This window comes from Zonotrichia leucophrys, chromosome 1A, assembly GCF_028769735.1.
Source record: "Zonotrichia leucophrys gambelii isolate GWCS_2022_RI chromosome 1A, RI_Zleu_2.0, whole genome shotgun sequence".
In the NCBI taxonomy this organism is placed as follows: domain Eukaryota; kingdom Metazoa; phylum Chordata; class Aves; order Passeriformes; family Passerellidae; genus Zonotrichia; species Zonotrichia leucophrys.
Window position 1 is genome coordinate 3,653,321 of NC_088170.1, and position 16,841 is coordinate 3,670,161.

Genomic DNA, 16,841 nt, shown 5'->3' on the forward strand with positions numbered 1-16,841 from the left:
ACAGCCCGAGGTCAAATGTAATGTTGTCTTGAGGGTCTGTGCCTTTCAGCACAGAAAGTTTAAAATTCTCAGCACCCAGGGTTCCAACATCTCATCCTCTTGTCTGGACCATGGACACTGGAAACTTTGTCACCCATATGCCAGACAAACATTTGACTGAGCCCATATTTCACTTAAACCATCATCTAAAAAAAATTCTACACCACCACTGATTCCTACATCCATAGAGAAACCCAAAGTCCACAATCTTCTGTGGGCAAAACACAAGGGCTGGAGCCTCTGTGCAATCCAGCAGGTTCCCCATCAGGGAATTCCCGTCTCCATGTCCCATCAGGGCTTTGCCCTGTGAGAGGGTGGTGGAGAAGCAGCTGCCCTGGGGCCACTGGTGCGAGTGACAGGGCAGGCAGGGGGACAGAGCTCTCAGCAAAGCTCCCTGGCTGCTCTCTCTGCTTGGCACATCACTCTGGAATGAAGCTGATGGACAGAGAAGACACCGTTCTATAAACATGCACCACACTTCACAATCTAAGCCCATTAAAAGAGTGAAACACCAGCAAAACTGAGTGTGGAACAATTTGGGAGAGACTTTTAGACAGTATGAATAATTCTGACATGTGCAGCAGCCTGTTTCCAGCTACTGAAATGGAGAATATTATACCTGAATGGTCAGCCCAGAGTACATTCCTACATCCCAAGGAAATCAGCAAGCCCTGAAGTTACTGTGGTGCTGAAATACAGTTTTTAAAGCTATGGCTTAATTACTCACTCTTGATGAGGAAAATTGTTTGAGCATAAATTTTCAAAATTACAAGCCATGATCTATAAGTAAAAGCTTTATTTTCATGATTTACAGCTACATTTGAATCTGGCCTTGCTAATGATGTGATGTTTATGTCTGAGTAACTTATGAGTTATCCAGCAAAAGCACAATATTTCAGCTCTTAATAGCTGAAGGAGAGTTTATTGGGAGAGTTTATCAATCTGTGCACTCCATCAGAGTAAAGAGGAATCCTTTCTTTACAACACTCCACAAGTTACATCAGGACATGGGCACTATCAACCTATCACACAGAATTCCCAGGGGGCTGCAGATTTGAGAAGTATATATTGAAAACTTGCCAGTATTCAGCTTCAGTTTTTCATAAATCCTCATGGTTTCATTCCTGTTTTCCCTTTGTGCAGATGGGAATGATGGAACATTTCCAGGATGGAGATGAAGTAGTCTTCCCATCACTATGGCTTTTTTTAAAATTAGATTTGTATCTCAGTGTACAGCCTTGTACAAAGGGTCAACAAATATCCTGTGCAATGTTTTTGTCCTGTATCCTTACACCAGGAATTGTGCTGAACCAAGGCCACAATACTGTTCCACAAGCATATTTCACCTTTTGAAATGCTGTGGAAGGAGATCACTTATAAATCTCAGGTTTTTTCTTCAAAACTAAAGAAATAAAAAGGAACTGTTTTGCAACCATCTTGTTATAAAACTATTCTCTTGTGTAAGAGATCTTGCTGTTAGAATGGTATGTCAAACTTTCACATAACTTGGTTAGGAAGGAACACAAAAAATCTGTTTTGATTGTATTTCTCTAAGGTTTCAGAACCTCCTAAAATAGTTTGGAAGTATTGCAGAAATACATTTTATAATGAGATTTTTGTGACTATTTGCTTCTGCTTAAACTGGACTGTAGAGGGAAAAAAAGCCCACAACAATGTTTAAGCAGAGTTTGCTAAGACTGAAATAGATCTGATTTGAGATGGGAATATTCATCTGTATACTGCCATGGTATATGTTACTGAGGAAGTATTTTAAATGTGCTTTGTGTTTACTCTTCTAACCTCACATTAGCTTCCTGTAGTCCACTATTTTTTATACTATAATTCTATCTCTGAGAAATTGGGAGGTTCAGATTTAATTATACAAGAAGCACAAATCTAATTGGCAAGGGAAAAGCAATAACGGGAGGTACTTACGGAAAAGTGTGAACTGTCACAAAAAAAAATGTGGAATAAGAAAATATGTGAATCCAAAAGTTCCATTTCACTGTTGTTTTTGTGGTCCTGGTTTCCTAAGGAAACTTCATTTTTCGCTCCATCATTCCATCTTGCTCTATTTAGCCATATGTCTCTTATTTTAATTATTTGCTGACCAAGCTACATCCAAATTTGACAAATAGATAAAGTTACCTGAAGCATATTGTGTCCTGACAGTGCATGTAAAGCGCTGGCTGTAGAAATTGGCCATTGTAAGCTCTCCTCTTTGGACATCTGAGCTTAATCTTGGGAGCAACATCTGTAAAAACACCTGGACTCGCTCAGTGTTGCTCCTCCCAGAGTGAGTTCCTTCCATGGCTGTAGCACTTCAGGTTGTGTTAGGTGCTGTGCTGTGCAAACACAGACCAAGAGCAAAGATTACCATGAGTGTACCAAGTACCAAAGATTACCTCCCAGAGCAGAATAATGCCTAGAAAATAGCTCTGGAGTAAAATACATCCAGACAAACAAGCAGGTGCTGCTTGACATCCCCACACTGATTCATATTTGTAATGCAGGAAGCAACAAAGGATAAGTCTAGGTGCAGTTCTTCGTCACTTGTCATATTCCCAAAGTGAACCAAAGAGGAAGACTTAATTTGAAGTTATTCTGAAATGCTGAATTCAGCTGCAGCCCCAGTCCTGGATTTCCATGCCAAGGCAGATGCCTCAGTGGCAGAGCTGTAGTTAATTATTCATGGCCCGTGAGCTGCAGTGAAAACAGACCTGGAGATGCCAGAGTAATTTTGTGCTTGTAAGTCAAATTTACCAGCACTGAGTAAGCAGGTGCAGCCTCAGCAATTTGAGAGAAAGTTCTGCAGTGAAACTGGGCCACTCTTTGGGGTGCAGGTGGCAGGAGGCTGTGGAAGAAATGGATGTGCCTCATTTGCTTTCCATAACACTTCTAATGTAGTGTGCAGCTATATGCTGTGTATTTACTACAGCTTTTACTTTACTACAGCTGCTCTTCTTTCTGGAATTGAGTGCTTGCAGGCCATGGTAACAGATGCTATGCAGGCAGTGTGTTCACTGGTGCTCAAAATGCTGTAACAGCCCAGGATGCTGAAGTTCTCTGCACCCTGTGAGATGAAGCCATTGCACAATATCAAGCTCCTGAGAAAACACCAGAGTCCTTTCTGCAGGAGAAATGAAATATTTAGTCCCTAAATCCCTGTGGGGCACAGCAGGAGCACAGAGGGATGTGGAGCTCTGCTCCCAGCAGGGTTCTGCACTGGCTCCCAGCATTTCACACTTGCCACTCAGAGCAAGTTGTTTCACTTTCTCCTGAAATGTACCCGGCCTGGGGGGAAAGCATGGATTCTTTTTTATAGCACAAAGTAGCTGTGACTTTTCTGGACAGAAAATGCTGGGCTCCTGCAGCCATCCCAGCTTCCAGAGTTGGGAGGCTGGCAGGATGGAGGTGCCTGGGTGTGCCAGGAATAACAGAGCTCCTCTCTCCTGCAAGGGTGGCCATCTGTCCTGCTCTCCTGGCTCTGCTCTGTGATCTTTGGCAGCCTCCTGCTTCCAGCCCTCTCATTTATGGAACAGGGGCTTGCTGTGTTTCCTCCACCTCCCAGCCCTGCCACAAAGCCCCGAGGCACAAGATGCTGGAGAGGTCTAAAAATATCATGGCTGCGAAAAGTTTGGGGAGCATTTGGATCAGAAAGGCCAGTGAGAAGCATCTGGAATCTGTCCCAGATCCAGCAAGGTGCATTCATTTCCAGTCAGACTTTGTCATCTTGGTGGCAATGAATCAACAAGAGGAGAACTTCTGTTCCACGTGTGCTCTAGCAGGACACTGCATTATTGTTTGTAATACAAGTAGGTGCTGGATAATATTCCAAATAGCCCTGCTTTGTACTTTTGTGCCTCTGGCAATGTTGCTAAGTGCATAGATATTGCAGTTGTGCATTGAAAGGTGGTTCTGCTTAAGAGAAAATTTAGATGGTTTGAATTTTGGTAATATTCTGATGAGAGACATGTTTTTAAATCCTCTATAAAAAGACATGGGACTAGGGCTCTGAAGTAGACATCTTGGCTCTCTTCCCCACAGGCAGTGCAATGCCAAGAGCCCTAAGAAACCCAGCCTTTGTGCTGACTGATCCTAAAACTTCCTGGGTTGTGAAGAAAAACTGTCAAAACCAAACCATGTCTTCAAAACGTTTCAACTTTGACAAATAAACAAATGCCAATGGAAAAAAAAAAAAAGTAAAAAAACCCCAAACCAAACCCTCCTGGAATTTTTCCTCAACCATGCTAGTAAACATTGAAGTGCAATGGCTCCAGCTAAGCAAACAGGAAAGCATGCCCTGCTGTCTAACTGTGCAATCTGGCAGAGGCAAAATAAAGACCAGATTAAAGGTGTGTTGGACATAGCAACCAAGAGAGGTCTGGGTGTCTAAATACCACCATGAAGATAACTATCTCTTCATGAGCTAGTTATCATAAAGATAATTATCCTCTTCATGAGCTAAACCCTGCTGTGCCATGCAGGTGATCCAGGCTGATGTTGTGCTGAAGCCATCCAGGAGAGCAAATGGAACCTGCTGTTGGCCAAAACAAATAAATAAGGACTTCAGGAAAAAACACACATCTGTTCCCTCCTTTTGATTGGGAAAAACATCAGTGGTATTCCCTGATTGACAAAATTAGCCCTCAGGATGATTGTGAGTGTTGCACAGGTTCCACTCATCCATGAGGTGTTATTCCAGCCCTGTTGCTGGGAAACCATCACATTTTAGGAGTATTCATGGTACTGATACTGCCAGGAGGGGGTGCAGGGGCAAAACTGGAAATATCTTCCCCACCCACCCTTCATGTTCTGTGTGATGGCAATCACTGTTCCCTCTTTCTAGGCTGGGTAATTAATCACAGTTCCCTCTTTCTAGGCTGGGTAATTAATCACTCTTCTCTCGTTCTAGGTAATTAATTTCTGGGTAATTAATCACTGTTCCCTCTTTCTAGGCTGGATAATTAATCACTGTTCCTTCTTTCTAGGCTGGGTAAACATCCCAGCTGGCTCTGGAAAAGGCAGCTCCTCCTAGGCATTGCACACCCTCCATTCTCCCTCCCTGCAGGACTGGGAACACAAACTGTGGCCCCTTGGCCATCCTGCAGCCCATCACCACAGCTCCACTCATGTCTGAAGTCACCTGCAATGATTCACCTTCCCCTGTGGCTAAAACAGCCATGGGTGGCACCTCAGCCCATTCCCTGGGCGTTTTGCAAGCAAATTGCCACCCAGGTCTGCAGGGATTTACAGCATTGTTTGCTCTGTCTGCTTGATCTATATTTCTCCTCTTCCCATTTTGTTATCTGCTTTGGGATTCATATTTGAAGAGCTGTGACTCACTCTACTCATGCTCCTACTGCTTAAAATTAAAATAGGAAAGCTTCTCCCTCGACACCCTCCACCTCCCAATTTTCTATGATGTTGCCTTCTGAAGCCACACAACTCCTTATAAATGTTTCACCAGGAGGGAGCTAACAGAGAACTCCCATCTGTCACATTAACACAGCCTGGATGGAAATAATTTTAAAAATTAAGCTATTGTATGGAAGGAGGGAGTGGACAAGGAGCTGCCTACATGACTGGGAAAATGAGAGATAACAGGAAACTGTGAAAGTACCTTGGGCTTGAGAATCCCACCTTGAAACTTGCTTCAGCTGCTTTTACAGAGGATGAACAACCAGCCACCACTACCTACGTGCACTGTTGGTGATCAGCACATCTGTGACTGTAACTTTTGCTCCTGACCCTTAAAAACTGAGACACTATTGTCAGAAGTAAAAAATGTGGTGCCTAACAGTCATCAGAGCTTAAGTAGGAATGCTTGAAAATTAGCTCTGCCTACAGTCTCGAAGTAGGGGTGGATTCTGTATCTGAAAAGTAAGGGTTTTTTGTACGGTAAGTTTTTGTTTGGCTCCTTTGAGCTAAACTCCTGTGCCACCACAAGCATTGCTTTGGGCATGGCTGTGGTGGGTCCTCAGCCTTTGGTGTGGCTGCTCCCTGTGAAAAAGTTCCGATCTCACAGTGTGAGCACTGAAAATGGTCACTCAGGAAGAAGTGCAACAGCTGAGATGTGTGCCTGCTCAGGGTAATTAAACTTTTCTGTTGGCAAGGCTTTGTGGCTCTGCCTCTGCTGCTACACAAAATTGACTTTAAAGACTGGTTCTTAGCCCTGAGTTCTCCCCAGAGCCCAATTTGTCTCAGAAGGAGCTGCTTAGCACAGTCCAAAACAAAGACGGGGTAACCTGATGAGTGGACAGTGTTAATGAGGTTTTTCTATTTCCCACTCTTGCTCTCTTCCCCTGTGCCATTCAGCAGTGCATATCTGTGCTTGCCTGCTCATTCTGACCTGTGGGTTTCTCTCTTCCTTGGGGCTGTGCTGAGCAGGAGCCTTTGGTGACTTCATGGGCTCACAGAGTTGCAGTGGATGAATCTGTATCACAGGGCAGTGTGTTCAAGCTGTAAGCCAGAGACAGTAAAAGACAGTAATTTGTGCAGGAAAAATACCAAACCAAAACAAAAGAAAAACCAAAAAAAAAAAAACAAAAAAGAAAACAACTAAACAAAAATGACCCAGAAACCACTTTTTTCCTTTGTAGATTGCTTTAATTCTGAGACGTACGCACAGATAGTACATCTGTATTTCTCAGTTCCACCAAGTAGGAGGAGAGCAGAGCATTATCTTGTGGCTTTCCAGGAACTTGCCTCACTCTGCCTCGCTGCCTGTGCCTCATGCAGCAGCTCTGTCATCACCAGGATGCTGCTGAGCTCGTGTTCCTGCCTGTGCCCACGTCACAGCCTGTGACACACAGCTCTCTCTGTGCTGAACACTCTGTCACACGCCAGCCCCACTGCAGCCCAGCTCCGTGGACAGAAATGGGTGGTTTGACAGCCTGGGCGCTGATCTCATTTCCACCTGTTCCACAAATGTTCCGTGGCTCCGGGCCCTCGCTCTGAGCTGTCACTTTGTCTCTTGCAAAGCAGTGATAACCTTACAATAGAGCTCCAGGTTTTCACAAAGAGCTCAGCCTCCCATTCTGACAGCCAGACTTCACAAGGAAATCACCTCCCCTTCAGGCACCAAAATGTTCATAGGTGGGGAAGAAGTTTAGCACACTGAGTCCTCAGCTTCTCACACAATCTGGGCAGCAGGCACTGCTGCTAGGGTTGGTGGAAACTTTGAAAAATTTGCACCTTCTTTAAGAAACCAAAAGAGAACTTGGTTTTTCGGGAAAATCTGGCTCCAATTTAGGTGTTGAGCACTCAAAAATTTGAGTCTGAGCTCTCTGAAAAATCTGGCATCTAACAAAGGAGTGCTGTGAGGATAAATTAATTAATGTGAGATCCTAGGGTAACAGTGTTGACAGGACTGCTAAACTTTGCAAAGAAGTGAGGAAGATTTGCATGTGTTGAAATTTCAAGGAAAATACCTAGTATGTGAGAAATTATGGCCTACTGTGGATCTTCCACAACAGGAGGAAAACCACAGTAAGTTCTCCATAGCTGAATTCTGCCACTGGCAGAGTGAACACTGTTGCCAGTGACAGATATGATACTATTGGCACACAATTTTAGAAGCTTTAAAACATTGAAGTACAGGCTTTTAGTGAAGCAGAGAAACACAGTATATCTTTAATCCTGGCTTCCTAACCAAGCAGTGCAAAGAATGTTTGAAAGCTGTTGCTGTGTTGCTATTAGTTTCAACCAGAAAATTTGTTGTCAGGTGGACTTGAATTTTCCAGATGACAATAATATCCCTGCAGGAAATGAGAAGGAGATGAAGCAATGTCTTTCAAACTGCTGAGAGACTAGTTTTGTAAAGGAATTATGCAAATGTGATAATTGTGTGTTTTCCTTTTTGACTGTATGAAAGGAAAACAAATGCATTTAGGAGATGCCTGATGTTCTGCATGCTCACTGGTGTAACTCCTGCTTTGTGAAAAGTGTTTGTCACTGTCAAGGGACTTCACTGTTCCCCTCAGGGACAGCCAGATAACTCTGGTTTGGAGGAGAAATAGAAAGGGTCTTGTCACCCTGATTTTTTAAGATTTTCTAAGCCTTCTGATGTTTACATTCTCGTAGCAAACTTTCTCACACACTTTCTGTAAATAACTTACTATTTTGCATTCTTTTATGGAGGAGGAGAAATTTGATGGACTGTTGGCTTGTCCAGTGTCATTGGAGAGGTGGCACTTTCACCCTCCAATCCACTGTCCGTTTTGGAAAACAATAAATGTTGGAGTCAGAAAATAAACTTCTCTTTTCTTCACCTTGAGAGCAGCGGGATGCGCTCATGTTGTTTCGTGTTCTGTAGTGACAGGGTCTTGCTTCTCCTGGATTCTTTCATTTCTGATGGCTTCTCAAGCACATCTGGAGAGCAGGGCTGCATCTGGCACATCCTGCAGCAGGTTAGCAACATTTATCTCACAGCTTCATGTTCCAAGGACCTTCTGTCTCAGTTTTGTGGTGAGCTCAGCTACCACAAAGGCAGAATTCTGACGTGTTCAAGAGAGCTGCTCTATTTCCAGTCAGCAGAGAGAGCAGTCATGTAAATAATCTTTTTGCAGATGCATTAATTATTTGTTCACACATACATACATGGACAGCCCAGCATTCCAAGGGCAGTGGAAACAAGCAGGTCTGGCACTTTTGTCATTTGTTAGCTATCTTGCCTCTCTTCTCAACATTTCCTTCATAAGATTTCTCTTCTGCCTTTGGGATACTTAACTCTCTTGCCTGCTTCTGCCAGTTTAAAAAAAATAAGTAATTTTTTTTAAAAAAAAAAGAGGTGGGAAAATTAAATGATTTCTTGAATGTGTCAGCAACAAGTAGAATCCCTTGGGACCACCTTTGACACACAGGAACAATAAGTTTGAGAGAGGAAATTTCTTTCCCCATGGCCGATGGCTTTCCTGGATTGGTTTACCCCACTCCCACAGTGCTGAACTATTGAATGCCCAGTTAGTATTCCCCAAAGTGTCAAATGAATTGAACCAACTCCAGAAATTCTTCACTGCAGTTGATGTATTGTTTTTCAGGCTCTGAGAAAAGGACCTACTGTTTCACCCAGTGCAGCAAACAAGTTCTCCCCTTCTCAACCCTGTGCTGGTTTTGCTTTTTTTAAACGTGGTTCAAGGACACCTGCAAAAATAAACAGGAGTGGCAAGTTATTGCCTCCAGAATGAGTGCAGCACCTCAGCAAACTGGTTTATAAATAGATAGGCAGATGGTTATAATGACCATAGTATCTTGAAGTATTTTGGTTTGGTTTTGTTTTGCTTTGGGCAGTTGCTATAATACCCTGTGTGATTGTGACAACAGTAATGGATTCCCAAAGTGCAGATGGCCAGCTCCACTTTGAGCTACAGGCCAAAATTCATGCTGCCAAGCCCAAGGACTCAGAAATCATGACCTATATTTCATCTCAAATGAAGGGATTTCTTCACAAACTGATGGAACTCGCCTTGTAACTTAGGAAAAAAAGAGAAAATACTTATTGTATTTCATATTTATGTTTTTGAGTCTTTATAATGGGTTTGGTTACATTTTCATCTCATCCTTATATCCAAGAGTCATAAATTTCTTGCTTAGTAATAAAAACAGGGATCAGAGTGTGACTTCAAGTTTCAAAGCAAAAGCTTTCACTGGAATAGAAAAAAAATAACAGAAGTTAGAAATTAACTTTTCAGGCTCAAGGGGGATCCAAGGATAACTTCTGGTTCTGGTTTAGCCCAGTGCACATTCCCAGCAAGTTTGAACCACTCACTAAGGTACTCAGTGTAATAGACTCTGCAAATCTTATTTGCATTAACTTTGTTAGCTTTGCTTATTATAGTCAGCTTGACCCAGCCTTTGCTGGGGATGTTGGCCAGGCTTGTTTTTGTGGTCAGAAGAGGCAGATAAATAAAAATACAAAATAGCTAGGCTGGGTGCTAGACACAACTGAGTGCATCGTGCACCAAGATGCTCAGAAGAATGAAAAAGCGGAAGTTGTCTAAACTTCAAACGTCAAATCACAGCTGGATTTTAACCTGAAGTACCAAAGAAACTTGCAACAATTTTTCCATTTATTCTGAAGCGAGTTTCAGTATCTTGGTGCTTTGCAGTGGGATCAAGGATTGTTTTTTGAGAATTGAACCACTCAGCCTTGAGTGAATAATAAAGAACCAGTCTTCCCAGTTCAGTCAGGAACTATTTATGGGAAAACTGCTTGCTCAGGGAAGTATCAAAGAGAAAATGGTTCAGGAGAAGAACTGGGCAGAGAAGAGAGACAGGGGCAGAGAGACAATAGCTCAGGATGCAAATACCCTTTGTTAATCCCTGAGCTCTGAAAGACACAGGGCAGCATAATAATTGATAATTTTCATTATGGGTTGGAAAACATACATGTGATATTATGCTGGGGCGGACAAGAAGTGTTCAGAGAACAGTGTAAGAATTCAGAATTATCCTGGTGCATTGGATACGTGGTGTAAGATGACTGTTCTTTCAAGGAAAAGATTCTTTCACTTCTCTTTAGAAAAATTCTTTAACTTCTCTTTAGAAAAAGGTTTTTATACAACATTGACTAGTGGAAATTGTGGCAATCAGGCAGAAGATATTAATGGCATGAGCACAGCCTGGGGGCTGTCTGTCTGACAATCACTGTGTCCAGCAAGGACTTGAGGGTTATAATGAATCAGCAGCTGTGACCATGAGTCAAATCAGCCTGTGGCAAATAGGGAAAATATCATACCAGTGTGTTTAAAACCAGGTATCATCTGTAGGAATCACTCCACTCTGCTTGGAGCTCCTTAAGACTGAGGCAGCAACAAGTGGCATTCACCAATGGAGAATGTCACAGGATGCTCAGGAGAGAGGCAGGGGCGGTGTTGTCACCTCATTGCAGAGGTTCCATACTGTTGTCTCCTTATCATAAAAGTTTCATACCTTCCTGGTGTTTCTGGTGGGCAGCTCCTCAGAGCACTGACTCCAGTTCCCTTCTCACTCAGCCACCCCACTCTTTTATAGCACTCTTCTTTTCACTGGTTACAGCTGTGGCCTGTTAAACTCAAGCCTGTTCTCATCTTTGATAATTGGCCCAGCTGCAGCTCCTTAGGGGTAAGATCGCTTTGTACACTATCTTTATTTTCTTATATTCTATCCCCCTCCAGGGTGGCATCACTGCCCACACTTGTTTCCAGCAGGGATGCAGGTGCAGCTTGGGCTGTGAGAGCAGAAGGGTTCAGAGCTCAACTCCTTTGGGTATTACATGTGAAGCTGCAGCTCCCTGGCCCAGCAAAAAGCCCCAAGTGCCTCCCCTTTATTTACCCCGGATGGTGTAAAGGGCTGCAGGAAACCTTGCTCATGTGTGGTCTTCCAGCAGGATTCCTGTTTAATATTTGGAGGGAAATCCAATGTCCCCCCTGCCTCACCTCCTCCTGGAGCCCCTGGCAGAAGCCAGCATGGTCACCTGGAGCTTCAGCCCTTACAGAATGCAGCCCTTATTCCAACTTGGCTCCTTATTGAATGTTATGCATGGAACAAACACTAAAAATACACTTGAACAAGCCAAAAGAAAGAGATAATAGGAGTCAAAAATAGAGCACTTTCAGGCACACGGTGTGTACAACCTCAGAAACTCTACCTTCATTTTAGTTTTCAGCTTTCTAAGAGCGCAAGAAAGTTCTGGGGGAGTGGCAGAGCACTTTGACAGGCACACAAAGATTTGTTCCCTGGCAGAAAAAGTGTTGCTGGATTTGCTGCTGTATCAAGGGCTTTACTACACTGACCTCAGCTCATACAGAGTGTTTCCTTAAGTTTTATCTCTCTTCTGATTTCCCTCCTTTCTTATTTTCATTTGGAATAAATGAAACATCAGATAGTGTCTTAAACAGAAATAGGCATCAAATCAAAAAAGAGTGGGTGAACAAAGAGATAGCAAAAAAAGGGGAAGAGTGGGCTTAAGGCTGCGCAGAAATTTCTTCTACTTGAAATAATGTTCATGGCATTTTCTCAGCCTAGGTTGAATTTAGCTATGCAGCTAGAAGAAAGGTCATGTAAACCAGAGCATCTGAAACAATCAAGCATACAATAGATCATTTGTAGTCTCCCAGCAATGAGAGGAAGTTTCCATAAATAAGTCCCTAACAAGCCTGAATTGCCATTAGGGCACGACAACAACCTAACTAAATATGGAGTGTAAATCCAGGGACTTTAATTGAAGAGATCACCCAAAATATTTATGAATTATGCTGAATTAATGAAAGAATCAATTGCCATCTCTGTTTTCTCATGCTGCACTATCATCCTTGCAGAGTTTAGACAATGTTGAGGGTGTTGAGCACATGCTGTTGAAGTTGAATTTGCCCTGAGCAGCCTAGGCTATAGCTACCCATAAGCAAAAAAATAAACTTGAAATGGGGATTTCAAGTTTCTACATTAGCCTGTTTCTAATGTGTCCATGGAACTTACTCTGCAGAAGCCACCAAGAAGCAGCCAGACAGTGGAGCCTCATGTTTTCCACACACTGTGGAGCTGCAGGGATTAAAGCCCTCTGGTGAAAAGCTTTGTGTCCCATTAGTAGCACCTCAGTTTTTGTGTGCTGGTGACAGAAGGACTACCTGGTGTGAGGAATTCCATTCCCACACAAAAATTTTAAACCTGAAATCTTAATTTTATTTGATTTTTCCTTTAGGACTTCTTTATTGTTTCAGGGCTTTTGGTGTAATTTATGCCCTGTTATTTGACTTTATTACACAAGATGCCAAGATTTATGTTAATAGAGGAAAATGCATTTAAAATGTCTCCTAATATATTTCCCTTAAAATAGAGGAAGATTACAGCTGCTGCAATAAACTCATAATCTCTGAATGCTAGAATGGAAATGTTTGACATTAACAGGCTGCTTTTAGAAATGAAATATCTGCAGCAAGGACATGGAGAACTCACAACTGACATCTGGTTGTGACTGCATCTGAACTTTGTGTGCTGCTTGAGATTCAGAGGGGGGAAATGTTAACTTTTTGCACATACCTCAACACTTCTTGATGTCAGCCAGAACCAGGGGCAGCAGAATTCCTCGGGATAGAGTGCTCCCATGTCAGTTTGGAATTGGCAGGAGCCAAGGAGAATGTGAAGTCTGGTGAGAAAGTCTGATTATTCCTATTTTCCAGCCTCAATGACTTCCATGGAAAAATGAATGCATACAGAGATTTATATCTCAACTGCAGCACAATGTTGAAAAATCTGGAATGGTCTGGGACAACTTTGGGAACATTTGGGTTTGAGTTAGCCTTGAGTTTGTGACATACCCTGGTTAAAAATGTGGCTGGGAGACCTTGGAGGTGGTAAACCATTCTGCCAGCCCTTATTGCACTAAATTTCATCACTTTTAGAGGCTGGCTGCTCACGTTACTGTGAAGTAGCAAATGACAGTGAGATGGGAAGAGGTGGTCTCTGACCAGGTTCTCTGCTCTGCCACGGCCCTTTTGTGCCAGCTCTGATTTTACTGGCTTATCTCACTGTAAATCTGAGGCAGGAGAGCAGAGACTAAATCTAGGCTTAAAAAATCTGTGCAAATTTGAGATTAAATTATCAGAGTAGAACTGTAGTTTTTACTGCTGTTAGCAATGCTTTGGGCTTAAAGATGAAGCCCAATTTTGTACCCATGAAACTCCTGCTGAACTCTGCTGGCATTGACAGGGCAGTGACTAATTGCTCAAAATAAATTACCATTGCCAGCTCTGAATTCCTTTTGCTAAGGATCTAGATCCTTTTGATATGCATAGAGTTATTTAAATCATCCTTTGAAAAACGAACGTCAGAGGGTGGGTCTGAGCATGGCCTGCACTTGTGGACTGGGGAGGCCTTGTCATAACAGATATTTAATTTACATCCTAGGCATTAACTGCACAATGTATTGCACAATAAAAAAATGGTACCTTTGCCTTGTCCTGGAATACTCCACCAGGAGGAAATCAACCTCAGAGTGGTTATATAGCCTGAAGGAACACAGTGGATTTTGTGCAGAAAAATCACAGATACAATCACAGATACAATCCTGCCTATGTCATGTCCTGGGTTGACTATATGATGCTTTTATCCCCAATCGTCTCATTCTGTTTATGCTGAATAATAATAAGTTTTGTACCTTTAAGAGTGTTACAGAGAGTGAAGGGGGAGGGAGAAGAAGCGCGCAGTTTGTTTTCAGACACTGCACTCCTCCACATTCCTGCTCCTGACTGTGTTGTCTGCGGACAGACAGCGGGACAGAGAGCTCTTCTTTTGCTTTTTAGTTAGTGTTAGCTAGCTGAGGCAAAGAAGTTCCCTGGACTGTTTTTTCCCTTTTCTTTGGACCTCTTGGAACTGCTCTGGACTGAACACCCAGGAGAACACCGGCAGCTGCAGTTGTGGCCCACCAGGCCAGGCCTGGCCTGCGACAATTCCAGCACCGGAGGGACTGATCAGAGACTGAGTGAGCTGCTGCTTGAACTCGGGGTTTTTTTCTCAGTTTGTCATCTCTTTTAGAGTGGCAAGGGGTCTCATTGTTTTGATACTGTTTTGGTCTTATTGTTTAATAAACAGGGGTTTTTTTCCACCTTTCTCCAAGGAGGTATTTTTCTTTCCTCCCGGACCAGTTGGGGGGAGGGGCCGATTGGATCTGCTTTTCCCACCAGAGCTCCTTTGGGGGGATTCTTCCCAAATTTGCTCTAAACCTAGACAAATACATGAATTGGCGCCCAACGCGCGGCTGGAAAATGTGGAAAAAAGCCCTATTAATTGTGTGTCTGTTGTTGTTAAAGCAGTTAGTAGCTATGCTGCTTGAACCCCTGATGTCTCTGGTTGAGAACGCCTCTGTATGGCTCTGGGCTCTAGACCTTTTTGAGGTTTCAATACCTTTCTGGTCATTAGGATTATTGTCCTTAACAAGTAATTTTTACGGTAGAGGGGTACGGATTGGAATAGCGGTTGTGCTGGCCTTGGTGATAATGATTTATAAAGCGTTCAAAAAGATACTGACCTCTGTTTACAGCATGTATGGTTTATGGTTTCTTCATCCTACCCTGCATCCAATTCCAGTGGTATGTTTTGGGAATTTATTAGTAACTACACTCAGTCTGTTAGAGGAGGAGCTAAGAATGAGACTTTCCAGCCTTCCCTTTCCCTCTTCTCCTTTGGATCGGTTATGTCACTTTTTGAGAATGTTCAGTTTCCCTGAATGTTAAAGAGACCATCTTTCTGGTATTTAATTTGGTAAGTTTCCTCTATATGGTCTGCAGCTTCTCTAGAATGAGGGCTGAGATATCCAGAGGAGCTGGTGAGACCCTGATCCAGAAGCAGATGCAGGCGTGAAAAATCCTGAGTGGGGTGGAGAATGGGAAAATATAGGCCAAACCCTGAAGGAATTTTCTGATCCTGTAGACTGGGATTTCCCACGGGAACAAATTCAGAACGCAGCAGAGGTGGGGAAATACCTAAAGGAGAAGTGCCATGACGATTCTAAGGAGAAAAGGCTAATTGCAATAAGCTGGGCCCTGGCCTATGCTTATCGCACTTTGTTAGATACTGTTGGGCAGCAGACAGAGGCAGGGGGGCAGGGAGATAAATCAGCTATCCCAGTCACTCAAGCTGTAGCCAACAGCCCAGGCTCAGAGCCAGCAGCTAGACCAGACAGTGAGCCTAAGCCAGCATCTAAACCCATGGCTGTTGCTACCAGTACTAGAAGTGGGAAACGCACGGAAAAAAACTGATCGACCAGTGGATGATGATGATGATGATGGTGATGATACAGGAGAAGGAACCTCAATGCCTCCTGACGTAAAATCAGGAGTCAAAGCAGCAGGTGCAAGATCAGATGCAAATATTGAGTCTTATTCCCTGAAGGACCTTCGTGGCCTAAGGAAGGACTACACTCGAAGGTCTGATGAATCCATAATTAGTTGGCTGGTCCGTCTCTGGGATGCTGCAGGCGAGGCTACAATTTTGGATGGCACGGAAGCCAGGCATTTGGGATCCCTGTCACAGGATACTGTCATAGACCAAGGAATGATGAGGGGGGCTAACTCTCAGAGCCTCTGGGAACGGGTCCTAAGAAGTGTAGCAGAAAGATACCTGTGTGCAGACGATCTCTATATGCAGCAGACTCAGTGGAAGACAATAGAGCAAGGGATCCAACGCCTGAGAGAAATGGCCGTGGTTGAGATTATCTTCTCAGATGATGTAACAACTAGGAACCCAGACTTAGTACCATGCACGTCTGTGATGTGGCGAAAACTCGTACGACTCGGGCCACATGAATATGCCTCTGCCTTAGCCATCATGAAGAGGGATGAGAGGGGTGAGACTGTGCTTGACATGGCAAGGAAGCTCCGAGCATATGCAGATGCTGTACATGGCCCAACACATGCCAGAATCGCAGCGGTGGAAACACGTCTTCAAAAATTAGAGGACAAGATAGAGGAGGGTCACAAGAAACTGAGGGAGGAGATTAAAGAGAGCTTTCTCCAAATCTCGGCGGTACAGATCAGAGGTTCTGGTACCCAACGCAGACGTTCCCCAGACGGCGAGAGAAGGTACATCCCACGAGCTGAGCTGTGGTTCTATTTGCGTGATTGTGGAGAAGACATGAGGAGATGGCATAGACAACCTACCTCTGCTCTGGCACAACGGGTGAGACAACTGAAGATTCAGAGAGGAAGTTCCAAAAGGGAAGCAGCTCCAGTGGCCAGTAACCGAACTGTCACATATGATGATAATGACAATATTTTTGATCCCCTTGAAGGAACCTCCAAGACATATGCCCAGGGAAAGAAGGATAA

The 16,841-nt window shown here is 43.5% G+C and overlaps 1 protein-coding gene across 2 annotated transcripts in view; it reads left to right on the forward strand.

The window, feature by feature from the left end:
• Positions 1–16,841, forward strand: part of RERG (RAS like estrogen regulated growth inhibitor) — a 98,821-nt gene that overhangs the window by 26,619 nt on the left and 55,361 nt on the right. The gene's annotated exons all lie outside the window — the stretch shown is intronic.